At 53.3% G+C, this 27,960-nt stretch overlaps 1 protein-coding gene and 1 long non-coding RNA gene across 3 annotated transcripts in view; one reads left to right on the forward strand and one right to left on the reverse strand.

Moving 5' to 3' along the window:
• The window catches only part of PTPRN2 (protein tyrosine phosphatase receptor type N2), a 708,877-nt gene that overhangs the window by 556,210 nt on the left and 124,707 nt on the right, over positions 1-27,960 (reverse strand). The window lies entirely within an intron of this gene.
• Positions 13,213-26,240, forward strand: LOC309631934. Its single transcript, XR_014246650.1, has 3 exons — positions 13,213-15,337; positions 16,196-22,091; positions 22,682-26,240. It is a non-coding gene; the product is annotated as an uncharacterized lncRNA (long non-coding RNA).

The following is a 27,960-nucleotide window of genomic DNA, read 5'->3' on the forward strand; positions in this document are numbered from 1 at the left end:
CCCAGCATCCGAGGACCAAGCCCTCCACCCTCGGCCAGCAGCCGCGGGCAGCAGCAGGACGCCCCCGCCCGGCGGGGCCGAGACAGAAACCGGCCACCGCAGGCATCCGGGAAGAGGGAGCCCCACTGCCCAGCCGCGAGGACGCGTCCCTCCACCTGCACCCAGGAGGCCCACGCGCCCTGTTCTGGGCAAATATCAGCCCGAATATACGCTTCCTCGTGCAAGGATAAAAACTAGTTGTAAACAGCCACAAACAACATCAGACACCAAAAACAAGCACGTGAGGGCTGAAAAATGATTCCGTAACACAAAAAAGGTAAACCTTTTTTGTTTCGGATGGTGTGAGAAAAATATTTTTAAAAATTACTATCAGAGGGACTTCCCTGGTGGCGCAGTGGTTAAGAATCCGCCTGCCAATGCAGGGGACACGGGTTCGAGCCCTGGTCCGGGAAGATCCCACGTGCCACGGAGCAACTAAGCCCATGCGCCACAACTACTGAGCCTGCCCTCTAGAACCCGCGAGCCACAACTTCTGAGCCCGCATGCCACAATTAATGAAGCCCGTATGCCTAGAGCCCATGGTCCACAACAAGAGAAGCCACTGCAATGAGAAGCCCGCGCACCGCAACGAAGAGTAGCCCCCGCTGGCCGCAACGAGAGAAAGCCCGCGCGCAGCAACGAAGACCCAACGCAGCCAAAAATAAAGTAAATAAATTAAAAAAAAAAAAAAGGAGATAATAGCACAGCAGGCCAGATGTAAAGGGAATTCAATGAAAGACAGAAAAAACAAAGTTCGATAAGAAAAAGTATGTGGAGAGAAGCAATAATGGAGAGTCTGGATCACAGACTCACAAGACAGAACTGTCGCCACGGAAAATCCAATCGGTCACGTGGAAGCCAAACATGGAAAAATAAAAACTACGTTAACGTGCAAAACAAAGTGCTGGGAATTGTGGTGAGGAAGGTGACATACAAAGAAGACTGAGAATGAGAGCCAGCTTCAGGATAAATGCCAAGAAGAGGAAAGGGAAGGGGAAGGGGAAGGGGATGAAGGAAGAGGTGGAAGAGGAAACCAGGTGAGTGGAAAGGAAGCAAAATCAAGGTCGTAAGTCAGGAAGCCTTTCAGGACCAAAGGGTCTAGTCTGAAGATCGAAGAGTTTACTAAATACCACGTTAAATTAATAACGTTCTTAAAGTCCTTACATGTAACTTTTTTGAGTTAGAAAGAATTAAATGAACTATTAAAATTACAGAGTCTTGGTAAAGCAGCCCATTGTAAGGCGAAAGTTAAAAATATACAAGGAATTACCATTTAGAAAATGTAATGGAGAAAAATAATCTCATTCACAAAAGTAAATCAAAAATTTAAATACCTAGGAATAACCCTGACATGACCAGCTACATAGGAAGGAAACAGAGGCGTGAAATGAGGTGTGTGTTACCGGGATAAGTTCTCAGTTTACCCCTGACAGCAAAATAGAGAGAGATTAAATAGAATAAAGTGAAACCTTTCAAAAAACTAGAAAAAATTTAGGTGAATAGTCATCAGATTTTAGAATGAGAAAGTCTTCCAAGCAAAAAAGAAAGCAAAGGGGAGCATCAATTTAATCTCATAAAGATTTACCTTTTTATTAAACCATGTAGAGAATATAATCGACATCCAGGATAAAATACCTGAAACAACCTTCACCGCTAAAATTCACAAAATGAAAAACACACTTTCTCGGCACAAGAAGTGAAAACTAGAACAAGCCTGAAACACTAGGAATCCACCTTGGCAAGCGTGCGGAGGGCGCCCAGGCCCGTGCTGAGCACCTGATAGTTCAGTGTGCAGAGCAGTGCGTCCCGGGGCCACCCGTCCATCCCGCTTGGGCCAGCTCGGAAGGGCCCCCGGCCCCCTGCCCGAGGCTGAGCCGCCGCTGGCCTGAGCGACCACCTGCCCGCCCCCCCCCCCACCGCCAGGGTCCCCCTGCGAGCGCCCTCTCAACGTCCTCCTGGGAAAGCCCACCTGCTATTTCTTCTGGTTTTTATACAGTTCGTGTTATTTTTAAGTGCAGGAGGTGACATTACGAAGCAAGCAAACCCAAAGGAAATGCAGTGAGGGAGCGCGGGGCTCCTCTGCCCTCTAGACGCCCCACGTGCCCGGCAGCCTCAGCTCAGCCGAGCCCCGCGGCCCCGGCCCTGCACGGGCCGCCTCCGAGCGCCTTTCCCAACAGCCCCGCTGGAAATGAGGGCGACCGCTCGACGGGCCAGCACGCGACAAAGTGGAGCCACAGAGAGCTCACCCGGTGGCGTGTGGAATCCAGGATTTTCACACACAAGAAACTTGTGCAGACAGGAACCAAGGCGGCTCTGTCTGGAAGGGAATATTAACACAGCTTTTACGAAACTGCAACGGAAGCCCTGTGGCCCCACCGTAACGCCCGTGCACTGCAGAATCGCCTGATGCACACGGAGCCCCAGACTGAAGACGGGGCCGCGGCCGGCCTGCTCTGGACGACCCGACGTGAAACTCCCGCTGGAATCTGCTCTCGGGTTTGCCGGAGGCTCGGAGGCACTGCTGTCCCGGCTGAGGATGAACGCTCTGACCTCCACAGCACCACGCAGCATGTCCTTAAGTACATTTATCTTCAGCAAGTAAAGTCAGATTGATTTAAAGGAAAATGTTTCCTTTTAGTAAACTAGCGGGCTCAGAGGCGGCGAGGCCATTTCTGTAACACACATATTTACCGAGAGTTCTCTTACTCCATCTCTTCGGAGGAAATGCTACACCAGCTACCGCAGAATCAAGTAAAGTCTGTCTCTCCTGGCACACATCTTCGGTTGTTTTGGTTTCGGATTGCTGTTTTCTGTTGGGCTGATGTGATCCATCCATCTCTGAAATGGAGGGTTATACTGCAGCAGAGCCAATTCCCAGCAAACGAGACTTGAAGAAGGAACAGGACTCGGGAACATTCCAATAAACAACGGTGGCCTGAAGAGTAGAGACCAGCTTGGCAAGAAGGAAACGCAAAGTGCTTTGCATGGGAGAGGCCAGGGCCCCTCTGAACCCAGAGGTCCCCCCTCCGTGTGGCCTGCCTCCTGCCCAAGGCCACGGTCGGCCTTGCCCCAGGTGGCCCCCGAGGACCTCGGAATGAGGGGATGAGGAATGAGACGCTTCCGCACGTGGTGCCGAGCTGAACCAGCGCAATAGGACGGTGGGCTGCACCCGGGACAAACAGTGACGACAGGGGGGCTTGTGCGCTGCTCCACACAACTGACCCCTTTCCCTGACGGGCGCTGTCACCATCCCCATCTCACAGAGGGGAAACCAGGTCAGAGCCTGAGGGATTCGCCCACGGTCCCAGCAGCAGTTCCGGGAAGAGCTGGGTTCCAAACGCTGACCTCCCTGACCCCAAGCTCTGGTTGAGACGGGGAGCTGCGCCCCAGAGGGACGTGGCGAACGGAAACCGAGATGCCGGCCAGGATGCAGCGTGACCGGCTCCCACGTTCCTAGTAAAACGGGGTGGAAAGCCACTTTGGGGAACAACATGCGGTTCCTTGTAAGATAAACACACACCTAGCCAATAACCCAGCAATTCCACTCCGAGGTATCTGCCCGGAGGAATGAAAACATGTTCATAAAAATAGCGGTACGAGAATGTTCAAAGGAGCTTCATTCATAACCAAAAATGAAAAAGGAAACGTCCATCAACAGGAAAGCAGACGTTGTATCCATAAACAGAATCTGTGTACCTGCGGACAGAGCGCCACTCGGTGGTACAGGAGCCACTGAGACGGGCACCACGAGAACGGCCTTCACTGCAGGCAAGTCACACACGTAACTACCCAAGTAAGCCCGACCTCAGTACCTGAGACGCACCGGCCGCTCTGGGAGGCTACTGCTGGCAACCCCACGGGCCTTGACTACGGTGCTTCCACCTAATCCAGCCGTCGGGCTCCAGGTCCCAGTCCCCTTCGTGATGACCCCTCACCCGCTCGCCCCACATCGGACGCCCGCCTGCTGCAGGACGCCTGCGCTCTTCACAGAAACGGGAAGCTCTGAAGGGTGGGCAGCAGGCGCCTGTGCAGCACGCAGCCCCCATCCCACGGGCCTGTGCCAGGCCAGCGCGGCACCTCACGCTCTCCCCCAGAGCCGAAGGGCTGAGCACCCCGTCTCCTGGCCCCAGAGCCCTCATGCAGGTAACCTGCCGTGGCACCTCCACGCTTCCAAAGCAAGGACGCAAACCGCTGGGCTTTCGGGCCAGGCGCACCAGGGTAGAACTGTGGACTTGAGGGTCTTCTGGTTGTGTGGGCTTGGACGAGTGCTTCATCAAAGAGGTTTTTTAATCAGTAAATTAGGATAATAGTACCACCTACCTCACAGCAGCGTTGTTAGGAATAGCTGAAATAATACACACGAAATGCTTAGAGAGCTTCTCACCAAAACACTGATGGCGGCCATTACGATGAAGGTGCCCGGTGTTAACCTACTTGCGGGACTTCAATAGAACGGAGGGAACTCCGGCTCCAAAGCCCTCTCGCCTGTGAATTCATTTACCAGTAGACATTTACCGAGAGTTCATGTGGTTAAACCCCTGCCCTCGTGGAGCGCGTCGAAGAAGACAGCTGACAAGGGCCACCGGGGTGAGGCCGGGGCCCCCTGCGCGCAGACCTGGCCTGAGGCGGCCCCAGCCTGCGCAGCCGGGGGCGGGAGGGGTAGAGTCTAGGACAGAGGCGGCCCCGGGGGTGGGACAGCCTGGAAGCCCCTCAGAGACGGGAAGGAGGACAAGGAACCTGGGCCAAGCCCCAGGACTGAGGAGCCCGGGTGGGATCACAGACACGGGGGTCGAAAAGCAGCCCCGCGGCTCCCTGGGTCAGGACCCCGTGAGCCCAACGTAGGCGAAACCGCACCGAATCGCCAAGTCCTCCAGAAGTGCTAGCTCCCCACCGACCCCCTCCCCTCCTCAGGAGACACCACGGAAGAGAATCTTTCTCCTGAGGAAAGAACGTTTTCTCTCGTTCTGTTCTCCTGTGGTACATTAATAAATGATACACCCTCCCTTCCATCTCCTTATAGTCTATTAATGTTTATCATCGCATGCTACCTAGAGAATATTAATGTGTACGTTAATATGCCAGGGTTTCCTTGAAGACATACCTCCTGAATTGAACATCTGACAAGAGCTCAAAAGGCAGACCTAATGTAAAATTCTTCTTAAACTGCTTTGAAGAATTATTTTTACAACTCACTTGAAAAAAGTGATCAGAGGCAAAAGGGGCAGATGGATCCAGGCATTGCTCTTCCGATACGGAGTGTATCTGTTTGGTATGATCCAAGGGACCAGCGTTTGCTTCCGAGCACACAATGACATTAATAACATCACTCCTATCAACAAAACAGAAAACTGCACGTACTTAAACCTTAAAGTACAAGCGTCTCTTGGGCTCCCCTGGTGGTGCAGTGGTTGAGAATCTGCCTGCCAATGCAGGGGACACGGGTTCGCGCCCTGGTCTGGGAAGATCCCACATGCCGCGGAGCTACTAAGCCTGTGCGCCACAACTACTGAGCCTGCGCGTCTGGAGCCTGTGCTCCGCAACAAGAGAGGCCGCGACAGTGAGAGGCCCGCACACCGCAATGAACAGTGGCCCCTGCTCGCCACAGCTAGAGAAAGCCCTTGCACAGAAACGAAGACCCAACACAGCCAAAAATAAATAAATAAATAAATAATAAATTTTAAAAAAAAAGTACAAGCGTCTCAAGAAGAGCTCCCTCCCAGCCCTCTGGAGCTGTCAGGGCAACACGGAGAGTTTGTTGTGTAAGTACTACGCGCCGATGGCGTTACTGGAGCGAGATGGAGAGTTTAGCCACTGCACGTGCTCTCAGTTCTCACTAATTACATGGAGTCAAAGACGCTAAATATCCTGCAGGGAATCCAAGAAATGATTTTAAAGCTAACCCGCCAGAGTGTCAGAAATTTAATTTGAAGTTCAAATGTCAAGATAACACTCTAAATAGAGTCATCAAAACAGGGGGGCAAAGGAAGGCCTCTTCATGGTCAGGGAAAACGGGCATCGACTCAGTCAAGTGCCAGAGCGTGAGCTTAGCGACAACGAGAGACCCGGGCAGCAGGACCAGGGTGAGGTGGGCACAGCACACGCTCAGGCCGAATCACCTCTGCCTTGTAACGTGCAGAGACACTAACAAGCGTGGTCATTAATATATTTTCAATCCTTTGACTTGTGAGAAATACTACGATCCAGGAAGTCTGAGTACATAGAAGGAATCTGGCTTTGTTTGAACCCCTGGTTTGAAAAGGCTCCCTATTTCGTAGTGTTACTTTCTGCTGAGAACTCTGACTCCTAACATTTTCGGAGACAAAAACAACATTTTAAATTACGAACATAGTGCTTTTACAGATAAGACACCGTGGCAAAGAGCAGACTCTGAGGACTCACCCTCGGTGCCCTCTGTCTCTGTCACTGATCGTCCACACGCGTCCTGCACGGGTGACCCACGTGTGCCGCCTGCCCCGCCTTCTGCCTTCTCATTCAACCTCACCGGACACGCCTGAGTCCACTGACGGCCCCCAGAGAGCAGCGTTTGGAGGTGAAGGAGGAAGGCCGCCAGGAGTCTGCGCCCACACATTCCAAAGCGGAGGAGTCCACTGATCTCCAGGGTGCGTGGCAGCCCGGAGACCAGGAAGGCGCTCTCGGCAGCACAAGCCCAGGAGACGACACGGAGAACGAGCACCAGGCCGCAGGGACCACGGGCAGGAAGAGCCACCCCGAGGGCTGCGGAAGCCATGATCTGACTTCCAAAGGCTCTTCCCACCACGCTGCTGCCTGCGGTGAGGCGGAGGGTCACTGGCAGTCAGGGGTCCCTGCAGCAGAAGCCAGGGACACAAGCGCCTCCGGGGCCGAGGCCAGAGGAGCTCTGGATCTCGGAGGCCACCGCAGAGGGGCCGTCAGGCCGGAAGGGTGCTCGTGAGCAGAGAGAACCTTCACCTCATCCAACATCACCTCAAACTCTGTATCTGTATGTTTAGAATAAGTTCAATTTACAAAAGAAAAAAACAACAATGCTATTTAACTCTGGAATATGCCTTCATGTACAAGGCACCAAAGGCACAAGCACTGAAGTGACAATTCCCGGAGGACAACCAGGCCGCGCAGGGACGGCAGCAGAGCTCGCTGCACTGGATCCCACCGGAACCTCAGCGTCCCGGATGCGGCTTCCTTCCTCTGAGTTGTCTGTGCCCCACCCCCCACGAGTGCCCTGGGTTCCCTGAATGGTAAAGAGGAGACAATCCCTTCCTTCTGGTAACACAAACAAGGACCTAAACTTCTTCTGCATAGGCCACCACTATTTCAGACCCACGATAACAAAAGCTGCTTTGATATAAAGTCCTGGGGGCAGCTCCAGAGACCGGAGTCCCAGCCAATTCTGTTTTATCTCTTTATAATTAAGGCAAGACGCCACAGAGAAATTTTTCTAATTGCACCCATGAAAATTTGCTCTGATGGAAGTTCAGCTTTGAAGGGACTTAAAGGTCAACACAAAACAACCAAAGTAGAATTTGACGTCTGTCTTTATTTCTGAGAAAAATATCTCGCGGCATTGCAACCAGAGACAGCTGTTCGGAGGTAATCAAATTCAAAGACACACATTCGCCTGGGCAAACATACAACATCCTAGTTAACTGAAGATCAGGTAATCGAGACCATAGTATCATTTTTCTCAGTGATTAGAATGCCAATCATTTCATCTTTAATTTTCAAGCTTCAGAAAACATCCTCTTTCATTCAGGTAACAGTGGCCAAACCAAGTGGCCCCGCCATGCTGGGGTGACACTGAGATACTGAGGTGGCATCTCTGGGCAGCCCCCAGCTCCCCAGGAAGTCCTACGCCCTGTCCCCCCTTTCCTCGGGCTTGTGCCCAAGACAGGCAGGGCCACGGTTACAACTCCTCTGAACTGAAGAGTAACTTGAGGCCATTCTCCTGAAAACTCAAATCACCTATTTCTTATCAAAATCTGCTCCCAAAGTGAAGTGCGCTCTGAATTGTCCATATCACGGGTTTCTGTCCCCGGATTGGACGGACAAATTCCATCCCTGTACTTTGCCTGCACTTGCTTGGCGGGGCAGTGGGTCCTGCTCCAAGGGGTCTGGGCGCCGACCGCTCTACTTCCCCAGGGAAGCCCTTCCTTCCAGCTTATTCTTTCCCATCTGATGGGATGACCACCTCGGGGACCCTCAGACACTATAACGGGTTCACTCCCGAGAATCTGGTAAGATGTGTACTTTGAGATGCGATTCAGCCTCAGCCCTGGATTAAACACTCCCTCAGGCCTCAGTATTCGCCTGTAAGAAAAACAACCCGTCACCCAGTGTAAATCTATGACCTGCCAACGATCGCAGGAGGTGGTACCCATCCCAGCACTCCGGGTCCTAAATCTCAGGTGGTGAGAATCACACCTACAGCTACTGCCATGTTTGGGACAAAGATGATCACTGTTTTTCCCTGTTTGTCATGTTTCTATAGTAAGATGTATTACAGGGGTAATTAAATATAAACTTTAGTTAATATAAATATAAACTAATGTTTATATTTAATTACTCATGTAATAAAAATAAGCAAAAGAACAATTTGGAGACCAGAACACTCGTAACGTGCTACTTTGGTGCTCTCTCACCCATAATTCATATTGTTCCATATTTTTCCATTTTCCATTATGGTTTTATGAGTGTTTTTTATTTTCCCCCAACAATATCTATTACTAAATTGATCACAAAAATCCAACTAATGGATTCTTCCGGGACGGTCAGCCCACACCCTTGCCCTACCCTCCTTCCGAGTTGTTCGTGTAGACCCAGGTACGTTTAGAAGGTGGTTTTTCCACATGTTCATAAAACTCTCCCCAAACCAAGACGCGTAGATAAGGACTGTATCCATCAATAAGTAACTTGCATTTAAACACACACGATCATGTCTAAGTTTTCCTTTATTGCAGGAAGCACAGCCTGAGGTTCCCCCAACACCAAACGTGGCATCTCTTCCAAGCCCAGTCCCCCGACTCCCCGACACCGACTGGATGTCCAACAATTTAACCCAAATCTGACACTCACACTGGAGTTAGTGCAGACCCCCAGGTCACAGGTGCAGTCCCAGAGGCCACCCCCGCTTCCGACGCCAGCTCCGTGTCCCGGGTACCCACTCTTCTGACCGACCAGCTACAAACCGGGGGTCCCCACCAAGCCCTCCGCAGGTCTGGTAACTTGCCAGCGTGGCCCGTGGAACTCAGGGAAACACTTTGCTCCCTGTTGTTCCTGGTTTATCATAAAGGACACGACTCAGGAACCGCCAGATGGAGGGGGTGGGGTAGAACTTCCATGCCCTCAGGGGGCCCAGCCTCCCGGCCCTCCACGTTTCACCGGCCCGAAGCTCCCTGAACGCAGTCGTTTAAGGGCTTTTAGGGGCTTCTGCGGTGGTTCCATTACACAGGCACGGCTGATTAAATCACTGGCCATTGGCAACTGGTCCAACCTGCGGCCCCTCTCCTCCCCTGGAGGTCAGGGTGGGGCTGAAGGTTCCACCCCTCTAATCACGCCCTGATCTTTCTGGGGACCAGTCCCATCCTGAAGCCATCCTGGGCCCCAGACACCAGTTGCCGCATCAGCGTACAAGAGACTCTTATTTGTCACTCAGAGATTCCAGTGTTTCAGGGGCTGCGAGTCGGGGACCAGGACAAAGACCAGCCACCGCGCAGCCTGGGGCTCACATTCGGCCTCACTCCGGTCCTCGTTATGGTTTTGACAAATCATGATGCCGAGCGTCCACGCTGACACAGACGGCGATGCCAGCGGGGCTGCCACACGTGGGAACTCTGCACGGTCCACTCAGTTTTACCGTGAGCCTAACACTGCTCTAAGAAATCAATTCTGCTAGCTCAGATAAAGAGACCTAAAGTATTTTTTTATTACAGCACACACAGCTTCCACTGAACTTCATTTTACTCCCATCCCCAGCGCTGGGCTCAGCCGTGGTAGGTCCGAAGGGATGGGTTTCCCCCGAGGGTGACTGGAACCTAAGGGCAGGGTCTTAACCCAACATGAGAAGAAACGGCTGACGGTGACGCTGCCCGCGCATGGCCCAGGAGGCCCCTGGGACATGGTGTTTTGGGACAGAAGTTGCAGGAACACAGGGAAACTGGAGGCCGACACCTGGGGAGGACCTGCTGATGCACCCCAGGCCTGGCCCACGTTTCAGTTAGTGATTCCTAAACAAATAAAACACAACACACCCACTTTTCACAAAGTTGTTCCTGTTGATATAATCAGTACACATGTTAGAAAACCTGTGGATGACACATGGCCGCATTCATTGACCACACGAAGCAAAACGCACTCGGCTACAGAATTCCGTCCCTTTGGGTTTAAGCTCCAAAGTGCAAATCCATTAGGAGAGAGACAAGGTGCACCTTCTCCTGTGGCGGCACCTCCGCCAAGTCTCTGTCACTGAGGGATAGGGAACGGGGACCCGTGGCCCCTCACACAGCTACGGAGGTAAATGTGAACAATCACAGCTCTGATTCTGGGCCATGAAACAAACACTCCTCTCGTTAAGTAAATTCAAAATAATAGGATCTGTAAGATGGACCCATAAGAAAAGCACACTTAAAATGAAGAGATGCCATACTCACAAACCTAATTCTGGGTTCTGGCTCCAGAACAGGGCCCTGGCCTCTCTGTGGTCCTGAAGGCGTGGTAACGGTTTGCATTCGACACCCGTCTGTCCATCTGTTATGTGCCTTACAGCCCCCAGGACAGAAAGAGCCGAGTGATAACCCAACCCTCCCTTCCCGCTTCCTTCTCTCCCTCCTCACCACGTCTTCTTCATTTTCACAAGTGGGGGCTACTGGGCAGAAAGGAGGTAGGAGTCAAGAGGTCTTCGGGCAAGGCTGTGAAGTCTTCATAGATACCTCCCAAACGCAGGAGACCTGGGCCGGGGCTCTGGTGGAGGCAGCGCACCCTGGAGACCAGCCTCCCTCCTGCAGCCACGGGGCTCCTGCCTCCCCTTCCGGGGGCTGGGCAACGACGCTCTTTACATCCCTTCCCAAGACCAGATGGGGCCTAAGAGGGGTCAAGTTTCTAAAAGCTGTTCAACTCTCAGCCACGTCCACTCAAACCCACTGTCCCCACAGGCCTCCTCCCCTACCCACACGCCCATCACCCCGCTGCCAGATGCACTGAAATGTGTGCCAACGCGGTTCCACCCGGACGCCAGGGCGTCACCCATCCTGGGTCTCGTCCTGTTTCTCCGACGGGTCCTGCAGCTCAGCTCAGCTCAGATCAGCCTGCTGAGCGCGTCTCGCAGCCCTGGAGAAGCAGGGAACATGTCCTTCCTAAGAAGTTATTGGGAGGCAGGGACCACGGAAAAGTCAGGGCAAACTAATCTGCTTTATGGAAAATGGGCTCGCCTTCAAAGAAAGTGCCAGTGGAACCAACAGCTGGACGGGCTGGAGGGTGACAGCAGAGAGGAACTCCTCCTCCGTGGGATGGGGGACCCCGGAACGCCTGGGCCTTCCTCCCTCTATCCCTGCGAGATGTGGCTTAAGTCAACAGAGACCCAGCACTCGGAGCCTGGGCACTGACAGCCTCGTTTCACGCGGGGAACCGGGCTGAGCGGAGCGTCCTCAGGGCTGTGCGTCACTCCCTCCGCCGGGCACTGCCCTGGGGCCTCTGCGGCTACAGATTCACGCTCCTTCCTTCCTCCCGGCGTGCCTGTCCCATCTCCCCACGCCCACACCTGCTCTGCTCCTCCCCCTCACCAAGTGCAGCGTACTTGTACTAACGTCCGAGCAAAAGGAAGAGGAGACTGCAAAAGACAGGAGGAAAGGCAGCTGGAAAACCGCGGTGTCCCCTCGCTGTCTACACCGTAGGCTTCCCGCAGGTCTCAGTGTTTGTGCCGCAAACCACTGAGCACATCCCCAAAGTGTGTGGGGTTGCAATATTCCAACCACAGGCTAGCTTGCTACTCCCGCCTATAAGGGTTGAACGCAGCTGCTACACTGCAAAGCTCAAATGTAAAACTGCCAATTACAAGCCAAAACAAACACTTCTTATTCCAAAGGCCCTAAGCCATGGCTGCTCCTCCTTTAAGGACACAGGGACACCCAGGCTTCAACGTCTGCTTCTGCAGCTTTCTGGACAGGTGCTGCTCTGGCAGAGCCTCCGATTTCGGAAGAAGCGCCCTCTCCTGGCCAGTCCTTACCACTCCTGAAATCCAGGTCCTGCTCCAGTCTCTGAGCCAAAGCCCCTCCTCTGGGACTCTGCCTGTTGGGCCCCATCAGGAGGTGGCCCAGCTCTGGGGAGGACCTCCACCCACAGCAGGGTGCCCCCTGCTCTTCCTGGAGCAATAATCACCAGGCTAGGGGATAAGACGGCTCATTGTATGATGAGAAACATCTAACCACCCCACAGGAAAAGGGACCTTCTGATACCCATGGCTGGTGCTGATGCCCCCTGAGACCCCCCCATGAGGGGCGAGAGTCCCGGGGTGCAATGAGCGGAGGCCAGGTGGGTGCGGGTGGAAGGGAGGCCTCTCCGTGAGGGTGGGCTTCCCAGCGCTGGACCGGGAGCCCCAGCGGTCAGTAAGGGGCGAGGAGCCGCACCCCAGGCAAAGCCAGCCCCATAAACCAGGGACATCTTCAGACAACCTCTCCTGCCAGAGTGGGTTCCCAGGCATTAGCTCCCAGGGCTGACAGAGCCCTGCCGGTGAGCTAAGACCCGCCCGGGACGGGCTCCGGACAGACAGATGGCGAAGCCCACCTGGGCAGCTACGGGGATTTTAGTGGGGGGCCATTCCGAGAGCCGGGTTGGGTGCAGGAAGGCATCTCGGGGACAGTGCAGCACCGGGGTTGGTGGGTTGTAAGGGGCCAGGGAGGGGCCGCACCCCAGGGACAGGGGGTTGGTGTGGACAGGGCTGGCCTTCAACCAAGGGCACCAGCCTGGCTGGGGCACCCACGGGGAGAGGCCTGGGGGACAGACACTGGGGGCCACGCAGGGGGCACTCTGGTGGGACCACCAAGGGATGTGAACCCAGGAAGCTGAGGCAGAAAGGAGGCAAGGCTCACCTTGGAAAGAGTGGCTGAAAGAATGGGCAAAAAGAACTAATCTGTCAGCCCGTCAGCTCAGCTGGCAGGAGGAGGGTGGAAAGCGGGGTCATCCCGGTGGTAACAGCTCCAGTGGACGCTGCTCCTGATGTGAGGAGGGCCAGGTCAGGGCTGTCGGCTCAGGGACACACACTCCCAGCTGATCAGGGAACCAGGGCACAGCCTGTGTGGGGAGGGACTGCCCCAGCACCCACCCAGCAGCCCAGGCGCACCCATGCTGCGGTCAAGCTGACTCAGGCGCCGGGACCCCATCACGTCGCAACGACGCCGAAACGGAGGAGACTCAGGTGCCTCGTGAGCTGCCAGGGCATGAAGCCGAGCTGGAGACCCTGCCGCCCGCTCCTTACCGACCCCCCCCCCGCCTGCCTCAAGACTCCCCTCCAGCTGGACCTGCAAACTGGGCCTCCGCCCTGGCTTTGTGTCACGTTCCCAGGTCTCCCCTCGCACCTGGGGGTGTCGCCCCATGCAGCCCCTTGGATGGAATTTGGGACGTAAGTCTTCCGTTAGGGGAAAGAGTGATAAGGACACGGAGGGCAACCTTTCTGACCTTCCTGTCCCCCCTGAAGTGGTGCAGAGGTCCCTGCCCGCCAGGAGGGAAAGGGTCACTGGGCAACCTCCACAATACTGCCTCCCTCTCCCCACCCCCAGGGTCCCCGGAAAAGCGGCGGGGACCAGTCCTCACAGGGCCCCTGCGCTCGACAGGGGACCGTGGTCCTACTGTGACTTGGGCCAGAAAGCAGCCAGGGGCAGGAGGGGCACAGGGAGCTGGCGGACGCCCCTCACGAGAGCTCGACCACAGCCACGGCCCCTGCCCCACCCCGTGGCTTCTTTTAGCCCAAACACCTGCCTTTGAAAACCCTGCAAACACCCAAGACACCTAGTGTGGTTCTAAATTCAGAAGGTCGCGTGGACTCAGCACACGCCCCAGCTCCCACCTGGGAAACCACGGGGCAGCCTGGCTTCTCAGACACGCCCACCAGGGGCACCTGGGGGAACCCATGCCACGAGCACGCCTGCAGATCTGCCCTCAGCAGACGCCCATCACGGGCCCACCCGGACCACCCGGACCACCCGTCCCCGCCTGGCGGGGACAACGCGGCGGAAAGACGATGGTCAGGGCACAGTTCGGGGACTGAAGCGTTTCTGTGAGACAACGTGCGGGCCTCCGGCCTGGAAGCCTGCTAGGGATTTGACGCGGCTGTGGGCTTCTTACTTTGGCGAATTTGCACCTTGGAATTGAAATTTTTCAAATGTAATTTTCATCAGGTAAAGCCTCTTGTTTTTCAAAGCAACTTCTCATGGCTTCCTGGGCGAGCCTTCCCAACGGTGTAACTACTCTAAGGGTGTTCACTCTAACTTAATTACCTAATACTCGTAAAGATGGAGCTGTGATGTGTAAGTGCAACGCGCGGCAGCGAAGCGCCTCACGACGGCACGTCACGTACTGGCTTCTTGGGAAAGGTACGAGGCGCCTCCCACAGCCTCCCTTCTCCCCACACATCCCCAACCATCAAACGCCACCGTCCTCCTTCCCCCAGGACGCGGGGAGTGATGGCTCTGGGGGGGCCAGCAGGGTTAGGGTCAGGCCGAGAGGCAGGGAGGAATCTTCCAGGTGAAAGCCCGCCCCGTTGAGAGCGGCAGGGGGCCCTGCGGGCAAAGGCCCTGGGGGGCGAGGTCGTCGGGTCGCTGCCTCCGGGACGGCGCTGAGCTGGGAGCGGGGCTGCTCGGGACCTGCGCCCCTGCCCCAGAGGTGCCGCCCACCACCTGCTGCGGGCCCCCAAAGCAGAGGGAGGGGGTGAGACACAGAGGTGAGCTGAGCGAACAGAGAAACTTTCCTACTGGAGGAGAAAAGTAAATGTCAAACCTTCCAATTCTCGAGGAAGAGCAATGAAGGCTGTAGAGGACACAGCAGACGGGTGCTGGGGGCGGCTCCTCCCCCAGCTCTCTGCGACCCGAAGCCTCGGCATCAAGCACAGCCCTCGGGCAGGCTGCACGGGCTCGGGGACGCGGCCGGAGCAGCCGGGACTGGGTCCCACTCGGTCGGGACCCCGGAGGAAGCCCTGGTTCCCCTAACGTCACGTGGGACGCGGCTCCCGGCTCGCCTCCCTGCAGCCCCCAGACCTGCCACCTCCCCTTTGCCCCCAGGAAGCATCCCCGCCCCCGCCTGCTGCAGCCGGCTCCAGGTAAGCAGCCTCTGTTTTCATCTGGGTGGTCGTCCTTGATTTCCACTCCCCCTTCCAGGTGCTAGGGTGGAATTAATTCTACCCATTTTGGGGGGATCCTGGCTCCGGTGGGAAGGTTGCAATACCACAAAGCGGTCACAAGATGGCATCCAAGAGAGGCCTTAACCCACACCCTGGGCACAGCCTCTCACCTGGGAAGGGAGGTGTGGGGAGCCGCCCCCGGGGCCAGGTGAACCTGCCCCTCATTGCCCTCCCTCCAGAGCGGGGAGGGCAGGTGAGGGAGGCGCGGGCTAGTTCCTCAGGGCTGCAGGGAGAAGGGAATTCAGCTCCTCCCTCCGGGCTTGCGCAGGGGTGAAGGCAGGTCTCCGTCAGGGGCCCACCCAGACCACCCAGACCACCCAGACCCTCTGGCGAACAGCCCAGGACGGGACAGTTTCAAGCCACCCAGGTGGCTCCAGTGAGTCCAGGGTGAGCAGGTGGGGGGCCGTTCCCTCCCAGGTGCTCTTCACACTCAGGCTGGCCTCGGCCTCCCCACACCGTGACCTGGCGACCCGAGTTCTCAGGCAGAAGAGGAGGTCAAATGCTGCCGCTAGATCGCTCTGGGGACAGCCTGGGGACACTGCTCTGGGGACAGCCTGGGGACACTGCTCAGGGCCATGGGGCAGGTCACCAGGCCCACAGGCCTGAGGGCCCCTCTTCCAGGGGAGATGCTGTACCCCACTGGGGCTGCTTCCCTTACTGTCAGTATCAAAGGCCTTTTGAGCATTTCCACCAAAAAAAGAAGCTATTTGAAACACAGAATGAAAGTACTGTGTGGGGTAATGGCTACTATGTATATTTTTACTTTCAAACATGCAGCATGGCCTGAAACCAAAAGTCCTTCAGAATGGGCACCAAAAGGGTGAGACCTGCACGCGGGTCGTCCCCTGTCCTCGCCCTCCAGCCGCAGACGTCGGGAAAGAACACCCAGCCTCCAAAGCCAGCCAGCTCGGCAGCAGCGCCCAAAACAACACGGCGGGAGCCCAGAAACAGCCCCCAAAGAGCTGAAACCCCGAGAAAAGGGTGACATACAGGCAGCCGAGACAGCTTTGGGAAGAATTTCAGCACGCCTCCCCTGGACACACCCCGTTCCACCGAAGGGGCTCCAGTCTCCTGGCTGATCCCGAAAAGCCTCCTGCTCTGGGCTCCCCTCCCTGGCCCACACCCTGCCTGCACTCTGAAACTCAGACTTCTGCTTTTTCCCTTCCCTGCATTATTCCCAAGCCCAACGAGGTTTAGAGAGACTCACTGCCTGAGTCCTAGGCCAGAGACATGGGCTCCACTTCTAGAGGCGGGGTCAGGACTGGACCTGGGCCCTGCAGAAAACCCCGCTCTGAGCTGATCCTACTAACAGGGGCTGCCGGGATCCTCCCTCCAGACCTCCCGGAACTGGACAGGCGCCCACTAGTGCCCCCATGACGTAAGGACGGTCAGCGGCAGGACCCCTCCTGGACCTGCCCTCGGAGCACTGCTGGGGCAGTGAGGTTGGATGCTGAGGGCTGGCACCCGGGTCCAGGCTGGTCCTGCAGCCCCGGCGTCTCTGACGTCCCAGCACCCTCGCCCTCCTTCCCAGAGAAACAGCTCGTTGTGTCCCTGCTTCAAATGAGGGATGAAACAGGGCGCTGCCCCAGAGAGCTGGGGGCCCACGGGCCACACCATCTGAGCCCCTCACATCCTTCCAGCAATTCGCACCCGGGCCTCCCAGAAGTAGACTTTAGGGGAAGAGACCGGAATGAAATCACGACGCTGGTCTCAGAATCCCAGAGCTCGGGGTAGGGCCTCAGTCCTGACACCAATGAACCAGCTGCCATACCGCTGAGCCTCTATCCGGGCTGCGTTCCTCCACCCTCAAGAGAAGGAAGGCCTCTTGAGGTATTTCAACCAAAAAGGAACAAGAAACAAATATAGAATAAAAGTATAACCACAGAATAAGAGCAACTACTTGAATATATAGACAAACATGCAAAGCAGACCAAACGAAGCGCCCTTGGAAATTCAGCAACAGGATGGTGCCGCCTGGAGGGCAGATGGCGCAAAGGGCCTGCAAACGTGAAGTGGCCAGTGCACGTGGTGCTGATGGGGGTGGGGCAGAGGACGGCCACTCACTGAAGCCTGGGCTGAGGACTGCAAAGGGAAATGAGGCCTCACTTTCAGGTCAGGGGGCTCAAGACGCTACAGAGATGCTTCAGTGCGGACACTTTTATATATTCCCGTGGTCCTGAGGGAAGCAGTCAAACTCATAAACCTGTCTGGAAATGTCCGACCACAGTACAAAACGTCATTCATCGTCCATAAGCCAGCGCATTCCACTCAAAGTGTCCCCCGTGTACTGACTGCATGTTTCCAGAACTAGTGTGACAGAAAAACTGACAGTGCCCAATAAATGCTAGATATTATTCTCCCATCTGGAGTAGGAAATGTCCCGTCACTATGTTGTCCTTCCCCCAAACAGCCTTCCAAGGCTGGGCACCGAGGACTGGCTGCCCATCTCCTAAGCGGCCAGCTGGCTCTGCAGCCCACACCGCTCAGCCCCGGGTGGAAGGTCAGGTCCATGACGTCCACCCATCTATCCCTAGTGATGGCAGAGGTTGATCAACACATTTGCTGGAACAAAGAGCAGAAGAAATATATAAACTGTATTTGGGTTTTTGTTGCTGCGGTTGTAAAGGCTAACTCTCGTCTCTTACCTGAGGATTTATTTTTTAACACCATACACAGTGTAGTTTGAAAAGTCTAAGTCTTGTTAGGAAAACCAGCACATCTCCAATTCTCTTACTCCTCACCTTCCTCCTACCCCTCAGAGTCAAGCGCTTTCAACAATTAACTTACTCTTCTGGTTTCCATCTCCGTATCTCTGAATGTCACATTCACGTTCCTCTTTCTCCTTTTTTCAGATTTAGGGTTACCTGTTGACTCGCTATTATGGGAGACGGGGCCTGCCTTCTCTATCACACAGCACTGCTTCCAACATTCTCTCTCTCTCTCTCCCCCTCCCTCTCTCCCTTTCCCTTTCTCTCTCTCTCTCACACACACACACACACACCCCACTGTCCCACTTCAGTTATATGTAATTTTCATTAGGTCAATATTATATTATAATTGCAATATTATCACTTTGTAAATGCTATTCCCAGCTAGGCCACGTATACCGTGATTCGTATCCCTTTCTATCACTCCTTTTCATTTTTCCTGGAGTTGTAGATGTCCCATGTGTTTGCTTAGTCTTCAGCCTCTGTTTATATATCGTCTTCTTCCATGTGTTTGTTTGGACTCCGGTCCTTTCTTATGGGTTTTCTGTAAGTGTCCGGTGATTCCGGACTGCCTGCTCATGTTTAATAACGAGGCAATAGGCAGCTGACTGGGAGCTGTGTGCACCTGGAGTTGCTGACGGTGGTGTCAGTACAAGCAACCCCACTGAGCTGTTTCATTGGGCAAATTTTGTCCTTGTTTCTGTTCCCCCAGAAGCAGACTCCGAAATAAGAAATACTGGTACTGGAACAGCGAGACAAGGAAAGGCAGGCTTCCAACAACAGAGGCACTGTCAAGCCAGTTATCACTGTGGGTGCCTGGAGCTTAACCCCACGGGGAAACTCTGGGCACTAAAGTGACCACACGCCTCAGAATCATCCCACCCAAGGAGGGGGTAGCTGGGGTACCCCCTCCGTTGGCCATTGGTTGGGGCTCCTACAGCAAGAGGGGCGGGGAGCAGGGCTTATTAGTCCCCTGCATGTTCAGTCCCAAAGGATCGCAGATGGGGTCACGCCCTTGAAGGGGCTGGGGCCGGAGCATGAGCCCTGCCAGGCAAGTGTCTCTAGGTGGTTTTTGTCAAACTACCTGGATATAAAAAATCTGCTCTGATTGAAACACTTCCACTATATCTACATGGCTCCTGTACTCCCTTTCATATTGGGGGTTAACTAGAGTAAATAAATACCTTTTATATATGATAGATGCTTTTATGTAAATAATCCAAGAAATAAAGTCCAAACAGGAAAGAAATTCTAAAAATGTATCCACTGCCCTTTCTGATAGACTGAAACTTAATCTTAGCCATTCTACTTAACACAACCAAGCTTAATGTTGACCCCATAAATTTCATGAATTTTGCCCAAAGGAAAAGCTTAACTGATAAATATTTCTTTTGAAAGCAATGTCTTGATTACGTCTGGATCCATCCAATCACATTTTTAATAGGAGCAAGAATCCAGGCACTACTTGCATGGACGGAGCAGGCATCTGTAACCAAAATTCATGCTTTCCTATTATCTCCGCACTTGGGGCTTGGGCAGATTTTTGTTGTTGTTTCTGTATTGCTGTATGCTTTATCAGGCATATAGCTCCTCAAAACCTGACAGAAAGATCTCTTTTATCACCACAGCAAAATAAGACCCATAAAAATCAATGGGATCAGAGCTTCCCTGGTGGCGCAGTGGTTAAGAATCTGCCTGCTAATGCCGGGGACACGGGTTCGAGCCCTGGTCTGGGAAGATCCCACATGCCGCGGAGCAACTGGGCCCGTGAGCCACAACTACTGAGCCTGCGCGTCTGGAGCCTGTGCTCCGCAACAAGAGAGGCCGCGACAGTGAGAGGCCCGCGCACCACGATGAAGAGTGGCCCCCGCTTGCTGCAACTAGAGAAAATCCTCGCACAGAAACGAAGACCCAACACAGCCAAAAAAATAAAATTATTAAAAAAAAAAAAATCAATGGGATCACTTTATAATCACTCAAGTCAATTTCTCTGGTATTCAAAGCCATCTTGACATCATAATGTTGCAGGGGTCAGGTCGATGCAAAGCCGATAAAAACAAAGGAACTGCGTTAACCTCTGGTCTCTGGTTTCAATTAAGACCAAAGTGAAGAATGGTCGGAAGTCACCGTCCCCGTGAGCTCCCAGTCTGCACTGTGGGCTGCATCTCTCCAGCAGCTGAGACTCACCTCAGGAGCCAGAAGACTTGGTGGCCACCCCTCCAGCCACAAATGCAGGTGGGATGCGTTTGTTCATAACCCCTGAAGCACCTGATCAGGGTCGGGCTTTAAGTTCCATGGAGCTTCACGCCACAGTGTCCTGGACACACACACAGGCACTGCCTGTGCCATGCCGGCCATACCAGCCACACTGGCCACGCCAGCCGGGACAGGTCTCCGGGGGCAGTCTGGCTCTGGGTGAGCTCCTCAAACACCAACCAATAACCCCCATCCCTCTCCTTCCCTCCCCAGACGCTGTGAAAAATACCCTGGATCTGGGGTATTCTCACTCTGTGAGTAAAAGCTGAGCAAGCAGTCAAACTGGATTTCCTCCAAAGTGCCCCTGTGTCCTGCTCCAGCCCCTGCTGACCCAAAGACGCGTCATCGTGACGGCTGCTCTCTGCATCCAGAGAGACAGGGAATAAAAAGGGAAAGCAGGAAACCCTCCACGGGGACGGGTGTGCAGCTGGCAGCAATGATCCTAAGTGGCCTGAGGGTTCTTGGGACTCGTGAGGTTCTGACGGTTGTTCAGAAACATGGACCAAAGACAGGCAGAGCCAGGCTCCTTCCCGGTGTGGTAGAGGAGGGCGTGAGACCTGAGACTTCATTCCTCCTTTGTTGTTTCCACTCTGCTGCTTCCCATTCTTCTACAATGACAAGTCTTTAAACCCTCCACAGAGGAGAAAATAAGCCAGGAACTCACTTCCCGTTCTGCTACCACAACGGAAGCAGCTGGACCCTCACAGGGCCGAGTGAAGGCAGTGACCTGGAGGGGCTCAGCCCTGGGGTGTGTGTGAAGGTGGGGGTCCCTGGTACCCGTGTCACAGATGGGATTGCATTCTACTAGAAAGTCACGAGTAGGGGGAGAAGTGTTGGCGTAACAGCCAACAGCAAAATCCTGTGGAAGAAGTATAGTTAGTAATATACCTTGATGTATTTTAGAGGAGGAAAGAATAGCTAAGACATGGCTTGAAGGGGCCGAGAGGCAGACAATGAGAAAGTCAAGTGGTTGCAGTGATGGAACCCGGGGGACAGCAGACACCCCGCCCCGCACAGGGATGGACATGGGAGCTTAAGAACTGGGACGTGCGAGTCGTCTTGCGGGATGTCTGCCTTGGTCCCCGCCTTCAGTAAAGACAGCGACACTTGAGAAAGGAGGATCTGGTCGGCGTCCAGCAGGGCTTGGGAAAGGCGCAGCGCTGGGGACAGAGAGGAGCTGGGGACGTCGGCGGAGTCAGCACTCACTCCGTGAACGGCCAGGAGACCAGGAAGCTTGGGAGGATCCCAGAGGCCCACCACGGAGAGCGGTCACCACGACTTTACTGACGTCAGGACAGGAGGGCAGCAGGCTCAGGGCCCGGGCGCCCAGGGCTGTCTCGGGTTTTCCCTGCCAGGGAGGCTTGGGCCTCAGTGCAGCCCGTGCACGTTTGCTCAGGCGGGAAGGCGCACCCAGCCGGAAGGTCAGGAGCGGGCGGCTGTGCTGTGGGGTCTGTGCTAATGCGCCCACACCCTCCACTCTGGTGAGTGTGAATCAGTGAGAATCTAAGTGTCCTTCAGGAGTCCACGCACCACAGCGCCAGAAACCGATGTTGCAGCGTGACTGCATCCCAACATCCTGTATGTAGGGGCTCAGCCCACACTTTCCGATAAAAGTAAACCCCTGCCCCAGATGCAGAGGGTTAGGGTCGTGCAACTCCTCCTGAGGCTGACTCGCCTTGGGCAGCCCCTGCTACTCCCTCCCGGGAAAGGTAAGTCTTGGAGGAGGGTCCACTGTCCCTGCAGCCCCACATCCTACGTGACGACTCCGTGCATGGGCTCAAGGTCTGACGCTGCCAGAGATGGAGGGATGGGTGGGTGTGGCGTCCACAGCAAACGTGTTTGACCAAGAAGCAGCTGGGAAGCGGCGGGCGGCGCGTGCTGTGCCAGAGGCAGGCTCTCCACCTCCTCGACCTAAACAAAGGGTGTGACCCCACAGCTCCCCTTCTGGGTGGATCTCCGTGCCTCAGTTCTTCACACACGCTCAGCCCAGTCAGAAAAGTCCCAGTGAGGTAGACGCGCCATGTCTGTCTCAAAGGAGAGAAACGAGGCCCAGTTTAGCTTGCTCAGGAAGGGTGAGTTAGGAAAGCCCGGCCCTACCTTCCAGGGCTGAGTCGCACCCAGAGCGGCTGACCATGTCCACGAGCCTGCGGTGTCGCGTGTGTGACGTCGGCTGTGCTCGGGTACAGCGAGCACCTGTGTGCAGCCGGCTTGCTCCCTTTCGCCTCCGGGAAGACTGGAATCGGGGCCAGGGCAGCCTCGGGCCGTCACTGAAGGCCCGTCTCGTTGCCCCATTTTACAGGCAGGAGGCACAGCAGACTGGCGCCCCTGGTTAAGGCTTTCCACCACCTCTGCCGGAATCCTCAAGGGCCTCCGCACAAGGCTTTACCCTCTAGGAAAGGAGGACAGCGTGCAAGGCTGAGCACTGATGGCCACTCCCCGTCACCACGTCCAGCTGGGTCACTGTGGTCGGTAGGACCAATTAGGCGGCCTCACTCATGCTCTCCCCTCCTCCGTCTGTCCATACATCTTTGCCATGAATGACCAGACACCCGAAACTATTGAGATTTAAGGCCCTGTCGGTCATGATTCTTGTATCAGACCAAGCAGAATAAACCCATTCCATCCCTAACGGCTTGTTACCTTCACAATTCATCGAAATCTGCCCTCAAAACCTGAGTATCTCAGCACCTTACAATGGCATCATTGATTCTGTTGTTGTTTTTCTTTTTTTTACTGTGTTAAAATACACATAAAAAATTTACCATCTTAACCACCTTTAAGCGCACAGCTCAGTGGCATTAAGCACCTTCACATTGTTGTGCAGCCATCACCAGGTCCACCTCCATAACTTCATCTTATAAACTGAAACTGTCCCCATTAAACACTCACTCCCCATTCCCCTCCCCAGCCCCCAGCCCCCACCATCTGCTTTCAGTGTCTGTGAATTTGACTCCCCCAGGGACCTCACGGTATTTGTCCTTTTGTGACTGGCTTATCTCACTGAGCACGATGCCTTCAAGGTTCATCCATGTATCATATTGTAGAATTTCCTTCCTCTTTAAGGTTGAATAATAGGCCATTGTATAGATGGACCACATTTTGTTCATCCATTCATTTATTGATGGACACCTGGGTTGCTTCCACATTTTAGCTATTGTAAGTAATGCTGCAATGAACATGGGAATGCAGATATCTTTTTGAATTTGTGTTTTTGTTTTCTTCAAATAAATATGGTAGTTCTATTTTTAGTTTTTGGAGGAAACTCCATGCTGTTTTCCACAGTGGCTGCACCAATTTACATTCCCACCAGCAGTGCACGAGGGCTCCAGTTTCCTCACAACCTCGCCAACACTTGTTTCCTTTTTTATAGCAGCCATCAGTCTTTTACCACTTCTGTCTTTCATCTCTTTGTGTCTCTGGATCTCAAGTGAGTCACTTGTAGACAGCACATAGTGGGATCATGTGCTTTTATCCATTCTGCCAATCTCTGTCTTTTGATTGGAACATTTAGTCCATTTACATTTAAAGCAATTACTACAAGAAGGGACTTACTTATATCATTTTGCTCTTTGTTTTCTATATGCCCCATAGCTTTTTGTCCCTCATTTCCTGCATTTCTGTCTTCTTTTATGCTTGGCTGATTTTTTGAGTGAAATATTTAAAAGCCTTCTTAATTTCCTTTTGTGTGTGTTCTATAGCAATTCTTTTGTGTTTACTATGTGGATTGCATTTAACATCCTACAGTTATAACACTCTAATTTGAACTCGTAGCACCTAACTTCAATAAACATACAAAAATTCTGCTCCTTTACAGCTCCATCTCCACATCTTTCAGTTGTTGATGTCACAAAATTATGTCCTTATATACTGTGTGCCCCAAAACACAAATAATAATTATTTTAAATGCATCAGTCCACTAAATTATGTAGAAAATGAGATTTGGAGTTACAAACCAAAGCTACAGTAAGGCTGGCTTTCGCACTAATTTTTTTTCCTTTAAATGTACTAGTCTCTTAAATCATGGAGAAAACAGAGTGCAGCCACAACCCACTGTTACAATAATACTTGCTTTTGTAACAGCTCATGTATTTACCTTGACTGAGATTTCCTCGTTGGCTTGGAGGCACTGTTTGGTGCCCTTTCATCTCACCTGCAGGGCTCCCTTGGGCATTTCCTGAAGGGCAGGTCTAGTGGTCACGAGCTCCCTCAGCTTTTGTTTATCTGGGAATGTCTTGATTTATCCCTCACTTTTAAGGACGTTTTTGCTGGATATAGGATTCTTGGTTAATTTTTTTTCTTTTAGCACTTAATATGTCAGCCCCCTGCTTTCAGACCTCCAAAATTTCTGATGAGAGATCTGCTGGTAATCTTATTCAGGTCATCGTATGTGATGATTCACTTCTCTCTTGCTGCTTTCAAGATTTACTCCTTGTCTTTGGCTTCTGAAAGTCTGATTATAATGTGTCCTGGTGTGAGTCTCTTTGAGTTCATCTTATTGGAGTCCACTGAACTTCTTGGATGTTTATATTCATGCCTTTCAACAAATTTGGGAAGTTTTCAGCCGGCATTTCTTCAAATATTCTCTCTGCCCCTTTCTCTCTCTCTTCTTCTGGGAATCCCACAGGGCATATCTGATCCACTTAGTCTCTGTTCACTTTTCTTCAATCGTTTTTCTTTTTGTTCCTCAGACTTGATTTCCGTTGTCCTATCTTCAAGTTCACTGACCTTTTCTTCTGCCCACTGAAATCTGCATTTGGATCCTTCTACTTAATTTTTCATTTCAGTTACTGTACTTTTCAGCTCCAGAATTTTTTTTTTTATTGAGGTAACAGTGGTTTATAACATTATATAAATTTCATGTGTACAACAGTATGTTTCTATTTCAGTACACCCTACATGCTCACCACCATACAACCATCCCCATACAGTTGACCCCCTTCCCCCATTTTGCCCTCCTACCCCGTGTCCCTTCCCCTCTGGTAACCACTACTCTGCTCTCTGTATCTACATATTCATTCTTGTTTGATTTATTTGTTTGTTTTTAGAGTCCACATATTACTGAGATCATACAGCACTAGTCTTTCTCCTTCTGGCTTACTTCACTTAGCACAACACCGTTAAGGTCCATCCATGTTGTTGCAAATAGCAATAGATCATATTTTTTCTAGAATTTCTTTTTGATTTCTTTTTAGGTTTTTTATCAATATTTCCATTTTGCTCACATATTGTTTTCTTGACTTTCCCCACATCTTTCTTTAGTTCTGTAAGTATCTTTAAGACAGTTGTTTTAAAGACCTTTGCCATTAGGCTTTTTTTCAGGACAGATCCTGTTGGGTTTTTTTTTCCTTCAACTGGGCCACACTTTCCCACTTCTTTGTATGCCTTGTGATTTTTTGTTGTTGAACACTGGACATTTGAATCTAATAATGTGGTGAGTCTGGAAATCAAATTCTCCCCCTTCCCAGGGTTTGCTGGGTTTTGTTATTGTTACTTTGATTGTTGGGCTGGCTCTATGCTGAGGATCAGCCTGAGGTCTAAACTTAATGTCTTCTTAGGTCTTTTTTGAGCCTTTCCTTGGGCATACCTAGTCACTTTCTAATTTTCCCCACATATGCAGTTGTTTTTAATATCCTAGTCTTTAACATCTGGCTCCCAAAAGGGGAAAAGTGAAAAACGAAGGGGTGAATGAAAGGATGCTGACCTTTTAAATCCCCTGGAAGTGACTTCAGCCGGAGGGGGAGGGTAATGTGACAATGGGGGAGGTGTGACAGCAAAGGCCACCATGGGCTTAGTACTCACCTCTGTGACCAGAAGCAGCAGACGCGAGCAGAGCACAGCTTCCCAGTACTTGGAGGACAAGGCCTCGCTTGCCTCCCACAGTCAGTTCCCGGCTGCTCTGGGAACACACCTGCCGTTTGGCTGGGCCGGGGGGCGGGGGCGGGGGGCGGGCAGCTGCTGCTGCACTAAGAGCTGAAAATGACCAAAGTTAACCGCAACGACTGTCCAAGGCTTCTCCTGGAAGGTGCAAGCCTTCAAGAGACTCCAGAGCTCCAAAAGAGTTACATCCGAGAGACTCTGCCCGCGCAGCTGCTGCCCAGGCAGAACACAGACTGGGGTGCTTCCTGCTTCACCATCCCCGACCCCCCGTTTGTGTTTATAAAACTTACCCCTCAACTGAACTTGCAATTCTCCCAGGGTCCTCAGACTTGAGTTACTACTGAACAGCCCTGGACAATTTTTGCATGTGATTAAATAGAATCTAGTTGAGTCCTTTGTGGATAGACATCCCATTAGTAGTTTCCAATCAGTCCTGTAATGACTCTAATCTCTCTTTAATGGGACTGAACTACCACTCCCTCTGCACAACTGAGGGGCTGGTGGGGAATAACAATGTGCCTGAGCTTCCCTGGTACTTGTGTCTTTGCACCGACATTTGGCAAGCAGGTCCACGAACATCAGTCAGAATTTTCACATCTCGTAACTGCAGATATAATTAAGGCACCGGGTCCTTCCTGAGATAACAAGTAACTGTCCTTCACAAAAGCCTGCCTATCGTTAGTGCCATCCCCTGCAACACACCTTACTCCCTCACGGCCAGATTCAGGTTAGCTGATAAACTGTGCAAAACAAAGGACGAAGCTCCCTCCTAAAGGCTTCCCTGCAGCACAGAGCCCCTGTGGCACAGCGGGCTGGTGGCCTGGCCCTCCAGCCTGACAGCGCAGCCGGCGTGGTGGTTGCCGGCTGTGAGGTACACAGTGCCGAGTCCCCACGCTCCCTCCTGCAGCTTCCAGGTCATGTGGGCAGGTCTTCGATTAGGAGTGCCGATGGTTAACCCCCCTCCAAATTCCCTTCCCATCTGACCACCGTCACAGTCACTGCAGACAAGCAGGAACCAGACGCTCCTCTGCCACCCGATGACCTAGGTGTGGCCTCCGCCCCACTGGCCGCCCGGCAGGTTATCGTGACGGCGTCTATTCACGTCAGTCCACCTCAACCCCCTGAATGCATCAGCACGTGCAGAGCTGGCACGAGGCGCCATCTGAGGAAGAGAAACAACTCCAGGTGGAAAGAGGGCATTTACGCCTTCCACCCCACGTCTCTGTCCACCAAGCAGACACGGCACTCTGTTCCAAGCGCTACGTGCATCCCAGGCCACTGGACACAGGCAAGGGGAAATGCTCCTTTCCATGGAATTATGGTAGGCCACGGGCGTTGCCTCTTGATGGCTGCACATTCTGGGTTAATTTCAGGGTTTGTAGCAATTGAGCAGAAAAGAGAATTGGGAGCCTGCACCAAACAGGAAACTGGCACAGCCGAGCTAGGGCTTCTCAAGGCCCAGCCTTGGAGGGATTATCCTTGGTCCTCCGCTCGGGCTCCCATAATGGGGGCTCAGTCCTTCACCGGACAGACCCGAGGGATGTGTGAGGACACAGGCGGCTGCTGCCTCTTCCTGGTGTCTCGGCACAGCTTGTGACTTGAGATGCAGGCCAGACTTCCCCACTCGTGTCTTCTCAAGGCAGGCACACCCCACGCCGCGGGAGACTCCACGGCCGGCCCAGCTGCCTCACCTGCTACTTG

The sequence above is a fragment of the Balaenoptera borealis genome (genome assembly GCF_965194805.1).
Source record: "Balaenoptera borealis genome assembly, chromosome: 7".
NCBI lineage: Eukaryota > Metazoa > Chordata > Mammalia > Artiodactyla > Balaenopteridae > Balaenoptera > Balaenoptera borealis.